The 22902-nt window shown below is 43.9% G+C and overlaps 1 protein-coding gene across 3 annotated transcripts in view; it reads left to right on the top strand.

Annotated features, from left to right (window-relative positions):
- Nucleotides 1–22902, top strand: part of NSMCE4A (NSE4 homolog A, SMC5-SMC6 complex component) — a 740267-nt gene that overhangs the window by 501098 nt on the left and 216267 nt on the right. The window lies entirely within an intron of this gene.

Here is a 22902-nt window from a genome sequence, read left to right as displayed (position 1 = left end):
CTTTGAACAGGGGTTCCCATCCCCCTCCTGAAAAGAGGCCTAGGCAAGCGTTAAAATATGAATCTACAGACTAGGTTTCCATTTCCTCTGATTCCTCCTTTGAACAGGATTACTCTATTCCTCCTTATGAGGATTCTGATGCTGAAGAATCTATTCCTTCAGCCTCTCCTCCTGAGGATTATTCTTTTGGGGAAGCACTGCATACTATGAGGGAGCATTTCCACTGGGAGAGCCAAGATTACTCAGAATCCAAGAAAAAGCTCAGAGATTTCCTTTTACTGCCCCAGCACAGGCTCCTTGCTATCCTGCCTGTTTTAGACATTGTAGATGATGTATTTACAGAGTCCAGTTTTTCTCCAGACTCTTTACCACCAGCCCCTGTTAAGACAGACAGATACTACAGGGTTCCTGATTCACATAAATTTCTCTGTAAGAACCCTGCAGCTGACCCAGAAACCATCTCTCAGGGTCCCAAAGGGGTCAAGGCTTCTACTGCAAAAAACCCTATTCCCTCTGATAGGGATTCTACGACCCTAGACAGATGTGGCAAAAAGATTTATACCTCTGCTACCTTGGCTGTAAGAGCTTTAAATTGCCAATTTCATATGCTTAAGTATCAGCAGAAAAATGGTGCTGCGGTAGCGTTGTCGCCACACAGTAAGACGCTGTCCTGTTCGATTCTCAGCTAGAGTGTCTTCTGTGTGGAGACGTGTGAATGGGCGTACCTTCGTTGAAGGTTGTGCGTCAGAGCTGGCAACTTGGCATGTAAAAATCTACTGCCAGTCATTGGCGGACCGGAGTTCCGCTGTGGCGACCCCTAACCAGGAAAAGCCGAAAGACACAACATATGCTTAAGTATCAGGAATATCTTATATCCTTGCTTAAACAGAAAATGCCAGCAAATACAGAATGTGCAGAAAATAAAGAAATACAGGATTTATTGCATGCAACTGAACAAGTAGGAAAGCATACTTTGCAATGTGGTTTTGATACTCTTGAGGCCTCCTGCAGGGCCGCTGTTACAAGTTCTGTCATTAGGAGACATGCTTGGTTAAAAGAACAAAATTTGCCAGATCATGTTAAAGCAAAACTATTAGACGCTCCTTTACAGCAGGATACTTTGTTTGGTGCTAAAGCAGAAGAGGTGTTGAAGAAAATGGAGGACAAGGCTAAATCTATGCAAACAGTCAAGGATTTCTTGCAGGTACAGCCTCCCAGATTTAGCAGGAACTGGCCTACAAAAAATTGGTCCTTTCCAGTGTCAGACCACAAAGGGGCAGATACAGACGCCCTAGAGGAAGATCACAGCCCCAAGGCTCATACAGACCTAAACAATGGGGTGCTTCTACCTCCAAGAGCGGAGAGGAAAAATCACAGCCATACAGGAAACAGTGTCAATGACTTTCCACTTCCAGCACCAGGCACTTATCTTTTGGCAGCCCCTTTGTGGGGAAAACTAGCACATTTTTCACACAATTGGCACATGGTCACCCAGGACAAATGGGCTCTAAATATAGTTTCACAAGGCTACAGGTTCCACTTTCATATCCTGCCAAGGCAAAATGGTATGCCGGACCTGCTCCGCAATCAATGGGCAGAGGCACAAAAACAAGTTTCATCCCTCATGGATATGAAGGCCATTCAACAAGTAGCAGAACAAGGGCAGGGTCAGGGATTGTATTCAAGACTGTTCTTAGTACCCGGTAAGGACAAAGTCTGGAGACCAATACTGGACCTATCCATTCTAAACACATATCTGGATATTCCAAAATTCAAAATGTTGATTCTACAGCAGCTTCTGCCCATGTTGGGCAAGAAGGCTTGGCTTGTGACTTTAGATCTAAAAGAGGCATACCTGCATGTCCCAATCAGACAAACATGCAGAAGATGCCTCAGATTCAAAGCTGGCTCAATGCACTACCAATTCTCTGCACTGCCCTTTGGCTTATCTACTGCACCTAGGGTCTTCACAAAGTGCCTGACACCAGTAATTGCATTTTGCAGACAAAGAGGAATACAAATCTATCCTTACTTGGACGACTGCCTTATTCAAGCGGAGAACAAGGACATACTACTACAGCATCTGCATTTGTAAAAAGATTACTGACAAGTCTAGGGTACACAGTAAATGAGAAGATATCAAAACTCGTACCCTCTCAAGAGATAATATTACTGGGTGCAAGCTTAAATACAACTGCCCAGATGGCTTATCTCATGCCAGACTACTTACTTCAAAATGTTGGCAACAAAGACCCAGTTATCTGCAAGAAAAATTCTGCAGGCCTTGGGTTTCATGGCATCCAGCATTCTGCTAATTCCATATGCAAGACTGCATATGAGGAAACTTCAATGGTATCTAAAAAGTGTTTGGACTCAACATTGCCACAGCCTGGAAACAATAATTACCCTCATTCCCTGCCTGCGACAGGAGTTTCGATGGTGGGCAACAGCCTGTCACCACAACACGGGACAGCCATTCACCTTACCCACAGCCAGGCATACATTGACAACAGATGCATCAGATTATGCCTGGGGGGCCCATATGGCAGGAAGATGTATTCAGGGCACATGGTCTGCAAGTCAAATGCATATACATAGCAATCAAAAAGAGATGCAAGCTGTTCAGAATGCCCTAACAGCCTTCAAGGATCAACTTCATCCAGGACAACTACTAATAAAGATGGACAATACTACAGTCATGTGGTACATAAACTAGCAGGGAGGCACACATTTCTACCTCCTCTGCAGGCTAGCCATGAACTTGTGGCACACAGCATTGACTTACCAAGTACATCTGCAAGCTCAATTCCTGCCAGGAAGGAAAAATACTCTGGCAGACGAACTAAGCAGAAATCTAATGGATCCCCATGAGTGGAAATTGGATCCACAAGTCTTCAGCATGATAACAAGACCTGGGGATGCCCGGACATAGACCTATTTGCCTCTCCTCACAACTACCAACTACAAAGATTCTGCTCAAGGACTTATCACAAGCAAGCATGGAAAGTGGATGGTCTATCTTTCAGCTGGAAAAATCCAACAGTATATGCCTTTCCTCCTCTGCCTCTCCTCCCGAAGGTACTCCTCAAGGTCAGACAAGAGAAACCAAGAATGATACTGATTGCCCCAGAATGGCACCGCCAACACTGGTACCCAGTCCTAAAGAGCTTGTCTCACTGCCCAGCGTGGACATTGCCTCAAATTCCTCATTTGTTGACCCAGCAAGACAGCCAGATACTGCATAGCCAACTCAAAACCTTAAACCTGGCGGCATGGCAGATAATATAGCCTCTCAAGACACACCTCTTTCTAAAGCAGTAATGGATGTTATTTTGGAGGCCAGGAGGCCTAGCACCAGAATATCTTATGCATAAAAATGGAAGAGATTCTGTGCTTGGAACCAAGCACAAGGCATTGACACGATTGTTCCAAATATTCCTCAGATTTTACAATACTTAACTGAGATGCTGGGTAAAGGTCTCTCCTTTTCATCAATTAAAATTCATGCCTCTGCCATTTCAGCTCATTACAATATGGAACCACCTAATTTTTTCTCGTCCGTTACTGAGGCAGTACCTCAGAGGGGCCAAAAACATAAGACCTCCAAGGAGAGCACCAATGCCTGCATGGGACCTCAACTATGTCTTGGAAAAACTCACACTGCCTCCGTTTGAGCCAGCCTCTGCAGCTGACATAAAATTCTTATCCTGGAAAACAGCTCTGCTCCTAGCAATTACCTCCGCTAGAAGAGTCTCAGAGTTACAGGCACTCATGGCTGTGGAACCTTTTATCATTTTTCGTCCTGACAGGGTTTTGCTGAGGACAAACCCTACATTTATGCCTAAGGTAGTGTCCAGTGTGGCCCTTAACCAAACAATTAATTTGCCTACTTTTTATCCAAACCCACAGAATAAGGGTGAGAGAATTCTGCATTCTTTGGACATTCACAGACAGCTACGCTTCTACTTAGACAGAACTAAAGCTTTCAGAAAAACTGATCAACTTCTAGTGGCATATGCTGCAGCATCACAAGGAAAGCCTATCTCAAAACGGAATATTTGAAAGTGGATAAGCCATTGCATTCGCTTCTGCTATTCACAGCATGGCAAATCAGTGCCTAAGGGCATTAGGCCACATTCAACCAGAGCAGCAGCCACTTCAGCAGCCTTCCTCAGAGGAGTACCAACCAAAGACATCTTAGAGGCTGCAAGTTGGAGTTCAGTGCATACCTTTACAAAGCACTATCACCTACCTCTCTACTCTAAATCCAGGGCAGGCTTTGCCACTGTAGTTCTGCAGGGCCTTATAGCCGCTCCTAATCCTATTTAGCTCCAGCCTCCCAACCTTAGCTTTGGGATTCAACCCAGTTGTAATGACTGCAACAGTGAAACACGATGAACATAGTACAGTTGTGTACCTACCATAAATGTAGATGTTCGAGTGTATTCACTGTTGCAGTCCAGGTTACCCTCCCACCATCCCCCTTTTCTTCTTTGCTGGGACCTAACTGTACTTTTCTACTCTATACAACCTATGTGGTGTATTTGCTTGTAGATGAAGGAAAAGTTGTTTTTTGTGCATGCATGCTTATTGGCATAATTTAGCCTACCATTTTAGGGGCACCTGACATCTCGGGCAAGAAAAACTGAAGAAAATGGCATTGGCTGCATCTTATATACCCCTGGCGCACTGACGTCAGGGAAGAGGCGACAGCAACCGACACCGGACCTAGACTTTGGAACTCAGGCCGACTGCGGGTAGCCTGCCAGCAGGATAACCCAATTGTAATGACTGCAACAGTGAATACACTCGAACATCTACATTTATGGTAGGTACACAACTGTACTTTCCTCAGAGGGACCAAAAACTTAAGACCACCTAGGAGAACCCCAACTCCAGCTTGGGACCCTAACTTTGTATTGGAAAAACTCATTCTGCCTCCTTTTGAGCCAGCTGCAAGTGCAGAGTTGAAATTCCTTTCTTGGAAAACAGCCTTCCTTTTAGCCATCACTTCAGCAAGAAGGGTGTCTGAATTACAGGCCCTTATGGCAGTGGAGCCTTTCTTCATCTTTCATGCGGATAAGGTGTCCCTCAGGACCAATCCCTCCTTCATGCCCAAGGTAGTATCCAGTGTGGCTCTTAATTAGTCCATTCATTTGCAAACCTTCTTTTCTAATCCACAGAACAAAGGGAAATGTATACTACACTCCTTAGACGTGCACAGACAACTTAGATATTACTTGGACAGGACTTAACCTCTCAGGAAGTCTGAGCAACTGCTGGTGGCATTTGCTGCAGGAGCAGAGGGGAAGGCCATTTCAAAGCAAATAATTTCTAAATGGATAGGCCACATTTATTTCTGTTATAAGCACCATGGAAAACCTATCCCACAGGGCATAAGACCACATTCTGCCAGGGCTGCATCTACTTCTACAGTCTTTCTGAGAGGTGTCCCTACCAGGGACATCCTAGAAGCTGCTTCCTGGAGTTCTGTACATACTTTTACCAAGCATTACCATTTGCCAATTTTCTCTAAATCCAGGGCTGGTTTTGCTACTGCAGTTTTGCAGGGCCTTATAGCTGGTCCTAATGCTATTTAATTTCCTCCTCCCATCCTTAGCTTTGGGAATCTACCGAAATGTGATGACTGCACTGTGAAACACGAAGAACTTAGTACAGTTGTGTACACTTACCGTAAATGTAGATGTTCGAGTGTATACACTGTTGCAGTTCTGTTTACCCTCCCTCCAGCCCCCTAACTTTTTTTGGCTATGCCTCTATTCCTTTTTCACTATGCTTAAAAGCTTTTTGGTGCATGTGCTTTTTTGTTGGAGGTATAACCTTGTGAATATATATATATATATATATATATATATATATATATATATATATATATAAAATTGCTTCCCATTAAGGGGGCACCTGACATCTGGGTCAAGAAAAACTGATGTAATGGCATCGGCTACATGCTTTATACCCCTGATGACCTGATGTCATGGAAGATGAGACAGCAACCGACGCAGGGCCCAAGACTTTGATAATCAGGCCGACTGAGGGCTACTGCAAGCAGATAACCCAATTTTGATGACTGCAACAGTGAATACACTCGAACATCTACATTTATGGTAAGTGTACACAACTGTACTTTCTCTCTCTCTAATTACAAGGAATTTTTGGTATTTACTTTCTACTGGTGGTGTTCTTCCACCATAACTTAGATCCCTTTTGGGGGCTCCTGACAGGGCAAGAAAAACTAATGTAATGGCGTTGGCTGCCTGTTTTTATACCACTGACGACCTGATGTCAGTCCTGGAGTGACAGCAACCGACGCAGAAATATGAAGCCACTGGTATTCGGGCCAACTGAGGGCTACCCTGGCAAGGATAACCCAAATGTGATGACTGCACCAGTGAATACACTCGAACATCTACATTTATGGTAAGTGTACAAACTGTACTTTCTGCCTCCCTAGCAGAAGATCTTTCCTTTGGGGAAACCCTTCACACCCTCAGGGAACATTTCCACTGGAAATCCCAGGACTTCTCTCAGTCTAAGGAAAGACTAAGAAAGTTTCTAGACCTGCCCCAGCACAGACCCTCGGCCATCCCCCTATCTTAGAGGTGGTTGATGTTGTCTTCCATGAATCCAGCTGAACTCCTGATGCCCTCCTACTTGATCCCAGAAAACCTGACCGGTATTACAGAGTACCGGATTCTCACAAATACCTGTACAGAAATCCTGCTGCATACCCATAGGTCATTACACAGGGACCAAAAGGAGCTAAGGCAAGTTCTGCAAAGAATCCTACTCCTTCTGACAAGAACCCCAGAGCTCTGGACAGTTGGGGTAAAAAAGTATACACCTCTGTGACTTTAGCTATCAGAGCACTCAACTGTCAGTTCCACATGTTAAAATAGCAACAACACACTTTGGAACTATTAAAACAAAAGATTTCAACCTTTCCTGACTGTGCCAATTCGAAAGAGTTAGCAGATTTACTGCAGTTTACTTATCAAGTGGCTAAACACTCATTACACTGTGGGTATGATGCCCTAGAAGCCTCAAGCAGGGCAACAGTGTCAGAATCTGTCATTAGGAGACATGCATGGTTGAAGGAACAACCTCTCCCTGATCATGTCAAATCTAAACTACTTGATGCACCCTTGGATAAGGACTGCTTGTTTGGATTAAAAGCAGAAGAGGTGCTTAAAAAGATGTAAGACATAGCAAAATCTATGGAAACAGTAAAAGATTTCCTTCAGGTACAACTGCCTAGGTTCAGCAGGAATTTTCCCTCAAAACACTGGTCCTTTCCTGCACCTAGCAGACAGGGGCAAGGTAAGCCCAGCAGGGACAGACAACCCAGACTCCTATCCCAGGAACAGCAGAGAACCAAACAGTGGACCACTTCCACTCCAAAGGCAAGGAGTTCTAAGCCATCCCTCTATGGCAAAAACTCTCGATGACTCCTTCTCCCCCATCTGCCCTCTTTTCACTCACCAAAAACTAGGAGGAAGGCTCTCTCTCTCTCTGCAAAGAGAATTGGCTTTCTGTAACAAAGGACCAATGGTCTTAAAGATAATTTCTTAGAGATACAAATTCTCCTTCAACGAACTCCCAATTCCAAGAGGCTGCCCAGACTTACCTCTAAATCAATAGGCAGAGACATTGAAACAAGTCCAAACTCTCATATCCCAAGGGACAGTAGAACCTGTCCCCTCAGATCAAACAGGCAAAGGCTTTTATTCCAGACTATTCCTTGTTCCCAGAAAAGAGGGCACTTGGCACCCTATCCTTGATCTATCCATTCTGTACACTTTCCTGGTGGTCCCCAAATTCAAAATGCTAACTTTGCAGCAGCTGCTGCTTATGCTGACATAGAATGCCTGGATGTTCTTTGTGTTTCAGTGTTGCAGTCATCGCATTTGGGTTATCTGCCTGCAGGTAGCCCTCAGCCGGCCTGAATACCAGAGTCTTGGATTCCTGCGTCGGATGCTGTCTCTTCTTCCATGACATCAGGTTGTCAGGGGTATAAAGCATGCAGCCGATGACATTACATCATTCTTTCTTGCCATGCGGTGCGCAAAGCAGAAGCAGTTCGGAAGTGCTGGTCGGCCAACTCCTGAAAATTTCATTTTTCGAGTTTCAGAACCGAAGTCTTCAAAAAAAGATAAGTACCCTGCTGGGGATCTTTTTTCTTGCTCCAACCGATGTCAGTAAAAGTTAACAATTGTCTTAACTGTGGAAAGCAAATACCTCAGAAAGATTTTCATTCGTATTGCATCCCCTGCTTAGGCCCAGACCACGACGTCCCACGCTGTCAGTTTTGTGCCTTGTTAAACCCCAGAACTATTCGTCGTTGGGCTATATTTGCAGCAGATTATTTTGGTACTCTGTATCCATACTCCGAAATGGCTTCGGTAAGCCATCCGACTGCCGATCTTCCGAAAAAACTAAGTATAAAGACAGAGACAGACCACATAGGTCCAAAACTGCCAATGACGCTTCCGTTAAACTAGTCGCCAGTCCGCCGGAACTCCGTCAGGCGCTTTTGCAGCCCCTGATACCCGCTACTTCAGATTCGCAGGCCTCTACTGAGATCCATTCCGAGTCTGGTATGCCGCGAGATGCTTCTTCGACTATGGAACCTGCAGATGTCTCTACTTTGGATGGGTCTGGAGCCGCTGTACAGGCCACCGGCTTCTGAGGGTGAATTCAGGCCTCTACAGACTTGCATTTTAAACCAACTCCATCTTCTTCATCCAGGCCTAAAACTCGCACCACGCCTAGAAAACCAATGTCCAAACTGCATGGTCAGGCCTATATGCCTAAAAAACAAATGCTTAGAATGGCTGAAGACCTTATTACCTTAATTAGGGAAAGCCAACCTTCCCCCTCTAAGAGACCTAGAACTGATTTTCCTTCTGATTCTTCTGATCAGGAATCTGATATTTCTGTTTCTTCTGATTACCAGGATTTGCCCTTATCTACCTATGAGGATGCTGATGCAGAGGCTTCCCCTCCAGAAGATTTTTTTTTTGGTGAAACCTTGCACACTCTTAGGAAGCATTTCCGCTGGGAAAGCCAGTATTACTCTGACTCCAAAAAGAGGCTTAGGGAATTCTTACTCCTTCCTTAACACAGGCCTTTAGCTATCCCTCCTGTTCTGGACATTGTGGATGATGCTTTCTTGGAATCTAGCCTTTCCCCAAACACTTTACCTCCACCTCCCAGAAAACCTGACTGGTATTGCAGAGTACCTGACTCTCACAAGTTCCTCTTCAAGAATCCTAGAGACCATTTCCCAAGGACCAAAGGGCATTAAGGCTCCTGCTGCCAAAAATCCTACCCCTTCTGATAGAGATTTTAGAGCCTTGGACAGATGGGGAAAGAAGGTATACACTTCTGCTACTTTGGCCATTAGGGCTTTAAATTGCCAGTTTCATATGTTAAAGTAACAGCAGCATATTATGGGTCTACTTAAACAGAAAATTATGTTGATTCCTGACTGTGCTGAACACAAAGAATTACGGGATTAAATGCATTCTGCAGAACAAGTTGCTAAACATACTTTGCAATGTGGTTTTGACTCTTGAGAGGCATCTTGCAGGGCTGCTGTCACTGGATCTGTACTTAGAAGGCATGCTTGGCAGAATATGTTAAAGCTCAATTACTGAATGGTCCCTTAAACCAAGACCGCCTGTTTGGCAACAAAGCAGAATAAGTCCTCAAAAAGATGGAGGAAAAAGCTAAATCTATGCAAACTGTTAAAGATTTCCTGCAAGTACAGGCACCCAGATTTAGTAGGCATTGGCCTTCAAAGACTTGGTCCTTTCCAGTCTCTTCCAGGCCTTCTCAGTCCAAACCCAGGAACAGCAGACCACCTAGGTTACAGTCTCAGGCTATGCACAGGCCTAAGCAGTGGGGGCTCCCACTTCCAAAGCAGGGAGTAGTAAGGCACCCCCCTGCAGAAAAATGGCACAATGACTTGACCTTAACCCTTCCAAGCCCTGCTCAACTGACTGCTCCCTTAGGAGGAAAGCTCACTCTGCATACAAAAAATGGGAACTCATTACCCAGGACAAATGGGTTTTGAGTATAGTTTCACAAGGATACGGATTCCACTTCCACACCCTACCAACCCCAAACGGTTGGCCAGACCTACTCCCAAATCAGTGGACAAGAGGCCCAACAGCAGGTTCTCTCTCTTCTAAGTACCAAGGATATTCATCCTGTCCCAGCAGAAGAAAGGGGACAAGGTTTTTATTCAAGACTTTTCCTGGTACCCAGAAAAGACAGCTCATGGCATCCTATCCTGGACCTCTCTATTCTAAGCACCTTTTTGGTAATCCCAAAATTCAAAATGCTAACACTTAAACAGCTGCTTCCTGTCTTAGGCAAAGATGCTTGGTTGGCAACCCTAGACTTAAAGGAAGCTTGCCTGCACATTCCAATAACCTGCACATTCCAATAAGGGAATCTTGCAGGAATTACCTACACTTCAGGGCAGGCTCCATGCACCAGTTCTCTGCACTTCCCTTTGGCTTATCTACTGCACCCAGGGTATTCACAAAGTGTCTAGCTCCAGCCATTGCATTTTGCAGGCAGAGAAAAATTCAGATATACCCATACTTGGACGATTGTCTGATTCAGGCAGAAAGCCAGGACTTGCTATTAAAACATCTGGCATTCGTAAAGAAACTTCTTACCTCTCTGGGGTACACCATAAACGAAAAGAAATCTCACCTAGTACCCTGCCAACTGATTGTATTCTTGGGAGCAAGCTTGAACACAACTTCCCAGAGGGCTTTCCTCACTCCAGAGAAACAAGTTTATTTGGCAATCTACTTCAGACTATTGGCCACAAAGACCCAGCTATCTGCAAGGAAAATTCTGCAAGCCCTGGGGTTCATGGCCTCTTGCATTCTACTAATTCCATATGCAGGACTGCATATGAGGAAACTACAATGGTATCTAAAAAGCCTATGGTGTCAACATTCTCAGGACTTGGAATCAATGATTCCTATCATTCCTTGTATAAAGACAGAGTTCCTTTGGTGGGCAGAGGCCTGCTACCACAACAAGGGGCTCCTTTTCACTCTACCCCCTGCTGCCCAATCCCTAACAACAGATGAATCAGACTATGCATGGGGGGGTTCACTTGGCAGGGCAGTGCATTCAGGGCAAGTGGAACCCGAGACAGATACACCTGCATATCAACCAAAAAGAAATGTTAGCTGAACAGAATTCCCTGACAGCCTTCAAAGACCGCATTCTTCCAGGACATTTATTGGTAAAGACAGACAACACCACAGTTATGTGGTACAGAAACACACAGGGGGGAACCCACTCGTACCCTCTCTGCAGACTAGCCATGGCTCTGTGGAACACAGCCTTGAGCTACCCAGTGCACCTGCAATCTCAATTCCTGCCAGGCAAGCTAAATTCACTGTCAGACGACCTGAGCAGAAATCTCATGGACCCACACGAATGGAAACTGGAACCAAAAATATTCAAACTCTTAAGGAACAAATGGGGAACTCCAGAGGTAGACCTGTTTGCCTCCCCTTAGAACTACCAATTGGACAAATTCTGCACAAGGACTTCCCACAATCAAGCCTGGAAAGTGGATGCTCTGTCCTTCACCTGGGAAAGCCTCTCAGTTTATGCCTTTCCCCCTCTGCCTCTGCTCTGGAAGGTTCTGCAAAAGGTCAAACAGGATAAGCCAAGGACATTACTGATTGCACCAGACTGGCCACGCCAACACTGGTACACTACTGGAACCATGGCACCTGCCTCAGACCCCTTCCCTGTTGTCCCAGCAGGCGGGCCAGATTCTGCACCCTCAGCTTCAAACCCTGAACCTTGCAGCCTGGCTAATTCCTTGAGCTCTCCAATAGCATCCCTCAGTAAGCAGGTGCTAGATGTCATTCTGGAGGCAAGGAGGCCTAGTACTAGAAAATCCTATGCTGAAAAGTGGAAAAGATACTGTTCCTGGAGCCAGACTCAGGGGATGGGCACAACGGTGCCCAGCTTGCCTCATATTCTTCAGTACTTAACAGAAATGCTCCACAAGGGCCTATCCTTCTAGTCATTTAAAATTCATGCCTCTGCCATTTCAGCACATTGTAATACTGTGCTTACCCCTCTTTTCTCACCCGCTGCTAAAGCAATTCCTTAGAGGGGCCAAAAAATTAATACCCCCCTAGGAGAGCCCCTACTCCAGCCTGGGACCTTAACTTTGTATTGGAAAAGCTCACTCTCCCTCCCTTTGAGCCAGCTGCAACTGTAGATTTGAAATTCCTTTCTTGGTAAGCAGCCTTCCTTCTAGCCATCACTTCAGCAAGAAGAGTGTCTGAATTACAGGCCCTCATGGCAGTGTAACCCTTCATTATCTTCCATGCAGACAGGGTATCCCTCAGGACCAATCCTTCCTTTATGCCCAAGGTGGTATCTAGTGTGGCCCTAAATCACTCCATTCATTTGCCTACTTTTTTCCCTAATCCACAAAACAAAGGAGAATGAATACTGCACTCTCTGGACGTGCACAGACAACTTAGATTTTATTTGGACAGGACTAAGCCTCTCAGAAAATCTGAACAGCTGCTAGTTGGCTTTGCTGCAGGGGCAGAGGGGAAGGCCATTTCAAAGCAAACCATTTCTAAATGGCTACCCCATTGCATTCATTTCTGCTATAAGCACCGTGGAAATCCTACCCCACAGGGGATAAGACCACATTCCACCAGGGCTGCATCTACCTCTACAGCCTTTCTCAGAGGAGTCCCTACCAGGGACATCCTAGAAACTGCTACCTGGAGCTCTGTACATACCTTCACCATTACCACATGCCTATTTTTTCTAAATCCAGAGCTGGTTTTGCCACTGCAGTCTTGCAGGACTTAATAGCTGGCCCTTATGCTCTCTAACTTCCTTAGCTTTGGGAATCAACCCAAATGTGATGACTGCAACAGTGAAACACTAAGAACATAGTACAGTTGTGTACACGTACCATAAATGTAGATATTCGAGTGTATTCACTGTTGCAGTCCTGGTTACCCTCCCTCCAGCCCCCTGACTTCTCTTGGCTCTACCTTTCCTTCTTGTTTGGTGTATTTAAGTTGTCTGGTGTATTTGCTTTTTGATGGAGATGTACCATAACATATAATTGCTTCCCATTGTGGGGGCACCTGACACAGGGGCGGCCCGTGCTATCGGTCTGCCGGACTGCAGCCCCCTCAAGAACGAAATAAAAATAAAAAAAAAAAATGTTTAAATTTTCACGGACTTCGCGCATGCGCAGTAGTCCCGACGCGCACGCGTCTATGCGCATGCTCCAGGCAGTCCGGCAGGACCCATAGGGAACACATGGAGACGTCTGTGCACTTTTAAAGTGCACAGACTCGCTGGGATGATGCATCGGGGCCGGACTGCAACAGCAGCAGTCAGAACAGTCTCGTCGGGAGGTTTGCTTTCAGGGATCTCGCGGGTCTTCAGAGTATTGCGCGGGCAGGATGTATGGATATTATGGAGAAGGAGAACGGACAGGTAAGTGAATGCATTTAATACTGGGTTCCAGTGATGTGGCGGTTCTTGCCCTGGACTGTAATGTTTGTCAGAATTCTGCAGGTGAGTTCACAGGGACTTTTCACCTTAAATAAAGGAATTGTTTCCAAACATTGCTACATAGTGCTGGTGGCGATCTTTGCAGTGATGTGCTGACAAAAAGAAGAGCTTAACAGAAAAAGGCGATCAGACGGTAGTGGGTGGGGTGAAGAAGGCATCCAGGTACTGTTCAAAATACAACACATGGAAGTACATTAGCATCATATAAGCACAAGAATTTTTAATTTTCTGACTAGTTTAATGCAGCCAGGAATTGGTGTGTAGCTGTGGTGCAAAAGTCAGCAACCCTGCACTATTTGAACGGTAAAAGTTTTTCAGGTAGAGTGCGTTAGAAAGTGAAAAGGTTCAGAGAATGGCTGCTGATGAAGTGCTCTTTCGTGCATGTCCTTCTGATGTCTGAGAGAAGAGTTACTTTCACACATGGAAGGGTCAGTTCGTATAAATGTGGCTGGGAAATGAATACAGACAGCCACAACAACACACGTGGCAACTGTTTGTATGAAGCTAAGTGGAAGCTGAAGGGTGAAACTCTTAGTGGAAGGCACTTTAGATAGCTGGAAAGTTTATGAAGTCATTTAGTTCTGTGGAAAGAATTCATTATGCACCACAAGCACGACCTTCACTTCAGCCGATGCGCTTGGCTTGACTTTTCATTTTAATACAACACAGCTTAGCTTTGTAGAATGCTAATTTGATTTTCCTAAGCTGGACAAATTCAGCAATTGTTTTGAAAATGATGCTTTAGCACTCTGACTTGAATTTATTTAAATCTGTGTTTATAGCAGGTTGCGCAGGACTCTGGTATGGGACTTGGTACTGCTTTTTGTGTGTGTGTGTGTGTGTGTGTGTGTGTGTGTGTGTGTGTGTGTGTGTGTGTAAATGCCCCAGGTGCTCATGGTGGTGAGGTAGGGAATACCTCAGGCTTGAACCCTGTACCCTGTATGCAGGTGTTAAAGACTTGATTTCCCTACCCACCACCATTTGTAAAAAAAAATGCAGATTTTTGCCTCATATTTGATCTGATCTGTTCCTCATAATATCTGTGGTTTGTAAATGTTGCAATGCTTGATATTTGATGGTGTAGTAGTAGCATTGTTGTCTCACAGCTGCAGGTTCTCAGGTTTGATTCTTGGCTGGGGTTCCTTCTTTGTGGGGTCTGTATTTCTCCCTGTGTTTGTGTGGGTTTGCTTTTGTGTCCTCCCATGTTACAAAGACATGTCTGCATTATTTCTTCCTGGGCCTCTGCTGAAAATTGTTTTTTTGTTCCAAGTCAGACTGTCCTGATTAACAAATGTTAAATAAAATTGACAGGCATTTATTTGAATTTCAGACTTCAGGTTTCTGAATGTTTAATTCCTTGCATATTTGATGGTGCAGTGGTAGTATTGTTTCCTCACAGCTATAGGTTTTCTGGTTTGATTCTTGGTTGGGGTGGCTTCTGTGTGGAGTCTGCATCTCCTCCCTGTGTTTGTGTGGATTTGCTCTGGTGCCCTGCCATTTTACAAAGACGTGTCTGCAGTATTAATCCCTGCGCCTCTGCTGAAAATTGTTTTTGTTCTGTCCGCAGTAAAATTGACAGGCATTTGAATTTCAGACTTCAGGTTTCTGAATGTTTAATTCCTTGCATATTTGATGGTGCAGTGGTAGTATTGTTTCCTCACAGCTATAGGTTTTCTGGTTTGATTCTTGGTTGGGGTGGCTTCTGTGTGGAGTCTGCATCTCCTCCCTGTGTTTGTGTGGATTTGCTCTGGTGCCCTGCCATTTTACAAAGACGTGTCTGCAGTATTAATCCCTCGTCTCTGCTGAAAATTGTTTTTGTTCTGTCCGCAGTAAAATTGACAGGCATTTGAATTTCAGACTTCAGGTTTCTGAATGTTTAATTCCTTGCATATTTGATGGTGCAGTGGTAGTATTGTTTCCTCACAGCTATAGGTTTTCTGGTTTGATTCTTGGTTGGGGTGGCTTCTGTGTGGAGTCTGCATCTCCTCCCTGTGTTTGTGTGGATTTGCTCTGGTGCCCTGCCATTTTACAGACGTGTCTGCAGTATTAATCCCTGCGTCTCTGCTGAAAATTGTTTTTGTTCTGTCCGCAGTAAAATTGACCGGCATTTGAATTTCAAACTTCATGTTCTTCAGAATACATAGCAGCACAACCTTTTTTCTAGCAAATTTCTAAGTTTATAAGATGATTCTTGGTTGGGGTGGCTTCTGTGTGGAGTCTGCATCTCCTCCCTGTGTTTGTGTGGATTTGCTCTGGTGCCCTGCCATTTTACAGACGTGTCTGCAGTATTAATCCCTGCGTCTCTGCTGAAAATTGTTTTTGTTCTGTCCGCAGTAAAATTGACCGGCATTTGAATTTCAAACTTCATGTTCTTCAGAATACATAGCAGCACAACCTTTTTTCTAGCAAATTTCTAAGTTTATAAGATGAATATTTTAAATTTGTCCCTATTTTTGGGACTGTATTCCCCTATTATTGGCTTCGTCCAGGTTTTTGTGCTAAGGTTGACAGCTATGGCAAGAACTGAATTCACTGAATATGTTTGAGGGCTGTATTCCCTCATTACTGGGTTTGTCCAGGTGTTTTGTACTAAGAGGTTGACAGCTATGGTGAGAACTGAATTCACTAAATGATAGCCATTTAAGTTTCAGTCTTCCTCTCTTTTTTACAAAGCAGCTGATGTGGCGTAGTGGTATGTTACTCTGACTGTTTTTTGCTCAGGGACCTTGGCAGTAAAATGTATGGTGGCAACACAACATTCTATTCTAGCAACTTTCCAAGATTATACAAGCAATGTTTAATGTGTCCCTGGTTTTTGGGCTTTTGACCCCCCCCCCAATACATTTTGGCTTTTTCCAGTTTTCTTGAGCTGCGAAGTTGAGATGCAGTTGAGTATTGAGTAGATATTACAAGGAGCCGAGAGCTGCAGGGGAATAGAAGTTTAGTGCTTTGCCTAGTTAATACTATAGCACAACAGGTTGTGTACTTGCTTTTGATGCAGAAGGCTGTGGGTTCTACTCCCACAAGGGTTGGATGCTGCCATACTGAGAATGTTCTCCTTGGTGAAGATACTAACTATGAGTCTGTTATCAGTTTGCCATCCATTTCCTCTTGCAATATTATTACTAGCTTATCATTTTTTAATGTAATATAGGCAATTTATTCCTGAGGGGCAACAGACACTTTATTTTTCGATGAAACCATGAAATATAAAGGTGATTGCTAGCAGCAACCGCTTCATTAGTTACAGATTTCTTTAATGTGGAATTATTTAGATGACTTACTTCAGAGATTGTGCATATTTACTGATAATGGACTGTAGAATTGTGCATATTTACTGATAAAGGTGGACTGTAGAATTGTGCATATTTACTGATAATGGTGGACTGTAGAATTGTGCATATTTACTAATAATGGTGGACTGTGGAATTGTGCATATTTACTAATAATGGTGGACTGTAGAATTGTGTATATTTACTAATAATGGTGGACTGTGGAAGTCTGAGTAGACTTTTTTATGATAAATGTTCTCAACTGGGCAGTTTTGCCATTATGGGTGCATATGGTTTGTTTCATTGCTTACTGGAAAAATGTTCAAAACAAATTTAAAACACCCTCTAACAAGTGTACTGTATTGTACAAGGAATATAATTTTAGTACAATGAGGAAGGTGTATCAAAGAGCACATGTATGTTTCATATGCAAGGGGCCTATGATTTGAAAACAGCCCCAAATTCATCTTTATCTGCCACTGGCAAAATGTATTTTCTTTGAATGTGGGTTTCAATGCTGTTTCAATGAATGTGAGTTTCAAGGGCAGAGAAGTTTTAATGCTAAGTTTTCATTGTGAGACTGTATTGCTTTGTTTAACAGATGACTTAGTGTCTGTGCTGTAAAATACAAAATAAAACTTTCAAATGAAGTCCAACTTATCATAGAAGTAAAGCAGTATGCACATTAGTGTTTATGGTAAATGGAGTGAAATAGCCAAGTAATGGTTCATTGGAATGGCTGCAGAGGCTCCATTCAACCATTATTTTGTCAGGGGGGAAGGGCAGCAAACTCAGACAGGCCCAGCTGAACTATACCTCCCAACTGTCCAGATTTTCAAAGAATGAATAGATTTTTGCTTCTTATTTTTGGTTTGTTCTTCATAAAATTTGTAGTTTTCTGGCAAATCATTTAGGAATTAAGTCACTAAATAATAAGTTTCAGACTTCATATCCTTCAGAAAAATGCATGTTAAAGTAAGAGCTGTTCTATCAATTGTCTCAATTTATACAAGAGCAATTTTTAGTACTGTTTATATGTGCCCCCAATATATTTGGCCTTGTTCAGATTTACTGCATTAGCAGGTTGAGAGGTACATGCAAATAAATTGCTTTATAGAATTAGGCATAGCCAACCTCTCAACTGTCCCCAATTTTTGGCTCAAAATGTTGCTCTTCCCCCTAATAATCCCTCTGCAAAATAGCAATTTTGGAAGAAAACATGGAGGGTTTACAATTAAGAAATAACTGTAATAATCAAAGTTATAGATTACTTGAAATGCATGTAGATTCTTTTATTTTGTCAGCTGCTCAAGGTAGCAGTACTAATATTAAAGTGTCCCTTCTTTGGCAGGTAGCAGCTGTATTGTGTGTCTATTTTATATTTTTGCATCACATTTTTGGTCCATTTTTCATAAAGTTGTGTTTTTTGGCAAATTAGTGACAAATCACTAAAGACTGAAGTTAGAAAATGACAGACATTGAGTTTCAGAGTTTATACCCTTCAGAAAATTCATACTAATGCAAGACCTATTCTATTATCTTTCTAAGTTTATTAGAGCAATATTTAAAAATTGTCCTTATTTTTGGGCCTTTGTCCCACTTCTGTGTATGGCTTTGTCCAGATTTCTTGCTCTTGAGGTTGAGAGGTATGACAAATGTGTCAGGGCCATCACAGTCAGCCAGAGAGATTTCAAATTGTGACATGCTTGTTGCACCCCACTCCCCCATGTAGTGACTCTGGATGTGTCCAAGCAAGGCAAGGAGTAGTTGTATCTACCTTGGATGGGGAGGACACACTGCATAAGTACTACAGTGGCTTTTCATCTGTCCTTGATTTTGCAGAATGGTCTGGTTTCTGTCATATTTTTGTACTGTTGATTTATGCTTATTACGCAGATTTATGCTTATTACTCAAAGTGCCTGTTGCTCTGTGCTTAAGTAGCAATGCTTTAATGACCATAAGGTAAGCTTGTCTGAGATCGTAAGATGCAAGTAAGCTTTAATAAGCATACTGTTAAAGAATTGCCAACATTGAAAGCCTTTCTGTTGTTGCCATGCAGAGAATACTTGACTAGATAATGTATAAGCCTTGGGTATTAAAGGACAGGATTCCATTATTTTAAAAAGCTCATTACACTTGTTGGAGACTTCCAGTCATCTCTACAGACTTTACCCGTAAACTAAATAGTATGCCAATCATGTGTGGTCCATAACCTGTACAGTAATCCTTTAAGCAATGTATCTTGAGCTTGTTTCTTGTTTGCTTTTCATTTTTTACTTTTATCATGTTTTCCCCATGAAACAAGTTGTCAGGCAGCAGGTCTTTTTGGATAAGAAACATTTTTACAAGTGGGGGCATCACATAGATTTCTACTTTCAGCATGTTACTTGGTACTTTAATAAAGCTGAATATATTATAATTAGAACTGCAGTGCAAGGAGAAGTGGTTTGAGTTGAGTGCTTCTGGTTTCTCTTATACTTGATTTTGACTGGCATTCCAGTAATGTATTTAAAAAGTAATTTATTTTTTCATGCCTCACAACATTTTGTTTCCATCTAGATATTAAGTAAGCTGTCATGCAGCCAATGCATTGAAATATTTTTATTCTTCTACACTTATTTTTGTCTTGATTGGACTTTCATAATGATGGTTTGCCACCCAGGGCAGCGTATTTAATTAAAGTTAGTTTTTTGTGGTTTTGTGCATAGCTCCTCCCCTTTCTGGTTGACCACACCCCCTCCCCTTGACCCCACCCATTCAGCTGTCTCCTGCAGCCCCCCTGTGATTTGAAGTCACCAGCCGCCACCTGACATCTGGGGCAAGGAAAAACTGATGTAATGCCATCGGCTGCATGTTTTATATCCCTGACGACCTGACGTAATGGAAGAAGAGACAGCATCCAATGCAGGAATCCAAGACTCTGGTATTCAGGCCGACTGAGGGCTACCTGCAGGCAGATAACCCAAATGTGATGACTGCAACAGTGAATACACTCGAACATCTACATTTATGGAAAGTGTACACAACTGTACATTAGTTACCCTAGATCTAAAAGATGCCTACCACTACATCCCCATAATGGAATCCTGCGGGAAATTCCTTCGCTTCAGAGCAGGCTCATAACATTTTCAGTTCTCTGCTCTACCCTTTGGCTTATCTACTATTCTCAGGGTATTCACCAAATACTTGGACCCGGCCATAGCATTTTGCAGACTGAAAATATACAGATTTACCCTTATCTGGACGACTGCCTCATTCAGGCAGATTGCAAAGAAAAACTCCTCAAGGACCTCCTCTTTGTCAAAACCCTCCTAACCTCTTTAGGGTACACCATCAATGAGAAGAAATCAAGGCAAGCACCCTCCAGGAAGATCATTTTCTTGGTTCCACTGCTAGACACAGCATCCCAAATGGCCTTCCTATCCCCAGAAAAACATTGCTTCCTGCCTCTCTATTTTACCCAGCTGGCTTCCAGAAGTCACCTCACTGCGAGGACGTTCCTGCAAACCTTTGGATACATGGCATCTTGCATCCTTCTAATTCCACTGGCTAGGCTTCACATGAGAAAACTTCAGTGGTACCTAAAGAACCTTTGGTGTCAACACTCTCAACCTGTAGAGACCTGTCTATCTCTGATCCCCTGTATAAGGGTCGAGTTTATCTGGTGGGCAGGGCCCTGTGCCCAGAACAAGGTTCTTCCCTTTACCCTCTGCCCAACCGGGCAGACCATTACCACCGACGCCTCAGACATAGCTTGGGGTGCTCAGCTAGAAGGCAGGTGCACCCAAGGTCTTTGGGATGCCCAGCACCTTCCCTTACACATCAACCAGAAGAAAATGATGGCAGTACAAAAGGCTCTGACATCCTTCAAACCTCATCTCAAGCCAACACCACAGTAAAACAGGGTTGGGACCCAGTCTTATCCTATGTGCTTGCTTGGTCTGTATCATATGAGCGAATCGCACAAATTGCAAATGCTCATAATATTGAATGTACTGGACCTCAAAGTGTTTTTTTTAAGATCGTGGTACAGTGAAGAATGGGATATTCGCCCTTTCCTCACTGTAGTGTGATCTTGGAGTTGGAATATATATTTAGCGGGGGGCATGGGGGGGGGGCGCAGCCCCCCACAATAGGAAGTTCTAGGTCCAGTACGTTCGATATTTTGAGCGTTTAAAATTTGTGTGGTTCGCTCATATGATATAGACCCATGCAGGCTAGCCATGAATGTTGGCTGGCAGCCTCTTCCATGGGACTACACCTGATAACCCAATACCTACCAGAGATCAGCAACACTCTGGCAGACCACTTAAGCAGAAACTTACTGGACCCCTATGAATGGCAGCTCAACAGAAAAATCTTTTTACAAATCACTCAGGCGTGGGGGACTCCGGAGGTGAATCTCTTTGCTTCGCATTCCAACCATCAGCTAAAAAAATTCTGTACCAGGGAGTATCACCACCTAGCGTGGAAGGTGGATGCCTTGACCTTCCCCTGGAACTCCCTCTTTGTGTACGCATTCCCTCTTCTGCCTCTTGTCCCCAAGGTACTGATCAATATAAGGGAGGAGAGACCAAAGGCCACCCTCATTGCTCCAGATTGGCACAGACAACATTGTTACCCCTTACTGCGCAGCCTGACCTTACAGCCTCCAAGGCAGCTTCCCCTGATTTCAGATCTCGTAACTCAAGGGGGGGGATGCTGCACCCAGACTTGCAGACTCTCAAACTGTAAGCATGGCTAAGGCAAACAAGGGGCTCCTGTTAAGCAAATAGGTCCTAGACATTATCACAGAGGCTAGAAAGCCCAGCACCAGAAAATTTTATGCAGGAAAATGGCCAGTCCAGGGGGGGCAGTACCTCACAACCTTCCATCCATCTTATTCTGGACTACCTAGTGGAGATACTTAATAGTGGCCTCCTCTATTAAAATCCACGCCTCAGCCATTCCATCTAATTTTGATACAGATACAGCCCCTGTTTTCACATCCTTTGATTAAGCAGTTCCTCAGAGGGGCTTCTAATATCAGACTTCCCAGAAGGCTACCCACTCCAGCGTGGGACCTGAATTATGTTTTGGAAAAACTAACCTTACCACCCTTTGAACCTACTGCTTCAGCAGAACTAAGACACCTCTCCTGGGAGACTGCTTTTTTCCTAGCTATCACCTCAGCCAGTAGGGTTTCAGAACTTCAGGTACTGATGGCCATTGAGCACTTCATCATCTTCCATGCAGACAGGGTCTCCCTGAGGACTAATCCCTCCTTTATGCCCAAGGTGGTATCTAATGTAACTCTCAACCAGGCCATACATCTACCCACCTTCTTTCCTAACCCTCAAAACAAGGAGGAAAGAATTCTGCACTCACTAGACGTGTACAGACAGCTTTGATACTATCTGGACCATACTAAACCCATTAGGAAAACAGACCAACTACTTGTCAGCTTTGCCCCAGGGGCAGAGGGGAAGTTTGTTTCCAAACAAGCCATTTCCAAATGGATATCACACTGTATCCAGTTCTGCTACAGTTTGCATCAGGACCCCCCCTCTATTTTCGTAGGCTAGAGCAGGTTTTGCCTCTGCAGTTCTTCAGGGCATGCTGACCCATTCCTAAGTCTCTTACTAATCCAACTGCCCCTCTCCTCAGCTTTGGGAATCCTCCCACAGGTGATGACTGCAACAGTGAAACACGAAGAACATGTGTACACTTACCATAAATGTAGATGTTCGAGTGTATTCACTGTTGCAGTCCTGGTTTTCCACCCTTCTTCTCCCTTATATCTTCTTTCTTTAGGGAGACGTAATCTTCTAACGGTGGCTTTTAGCCACCAGGACCACTTTACCATATTTACTTGGGCCTCTGACTGGTTAGGGCAAGAAAAACTGATGTAATGGTGTCGGCTGCCTTCCTTTATAGCACTGACGACCTGACGTCAGCCAGCAAGCGACAGCAGCTGATGCAGAAAATCATGGACTCTGGTATTTGGGATGGCTGAGGGCTACCACA

Source organism: Protopterus annectens, chromosome 14.part0, assembly GCF_019279795.1.
Source record: "Protopterus annectens isolate FY-2018-M chromosome 14.part0, PAN1.0, whole genome shotgun sequence".
Taxonomy (NCBI): Eukaryota; Metazoa; Chordata; order Ceratodontiformes; family Protopteridae; genus Protopterus; species Protopterus annectens.
This window is presented reverse-complemented; position numbering and strand designations above follow the sequence as displayed.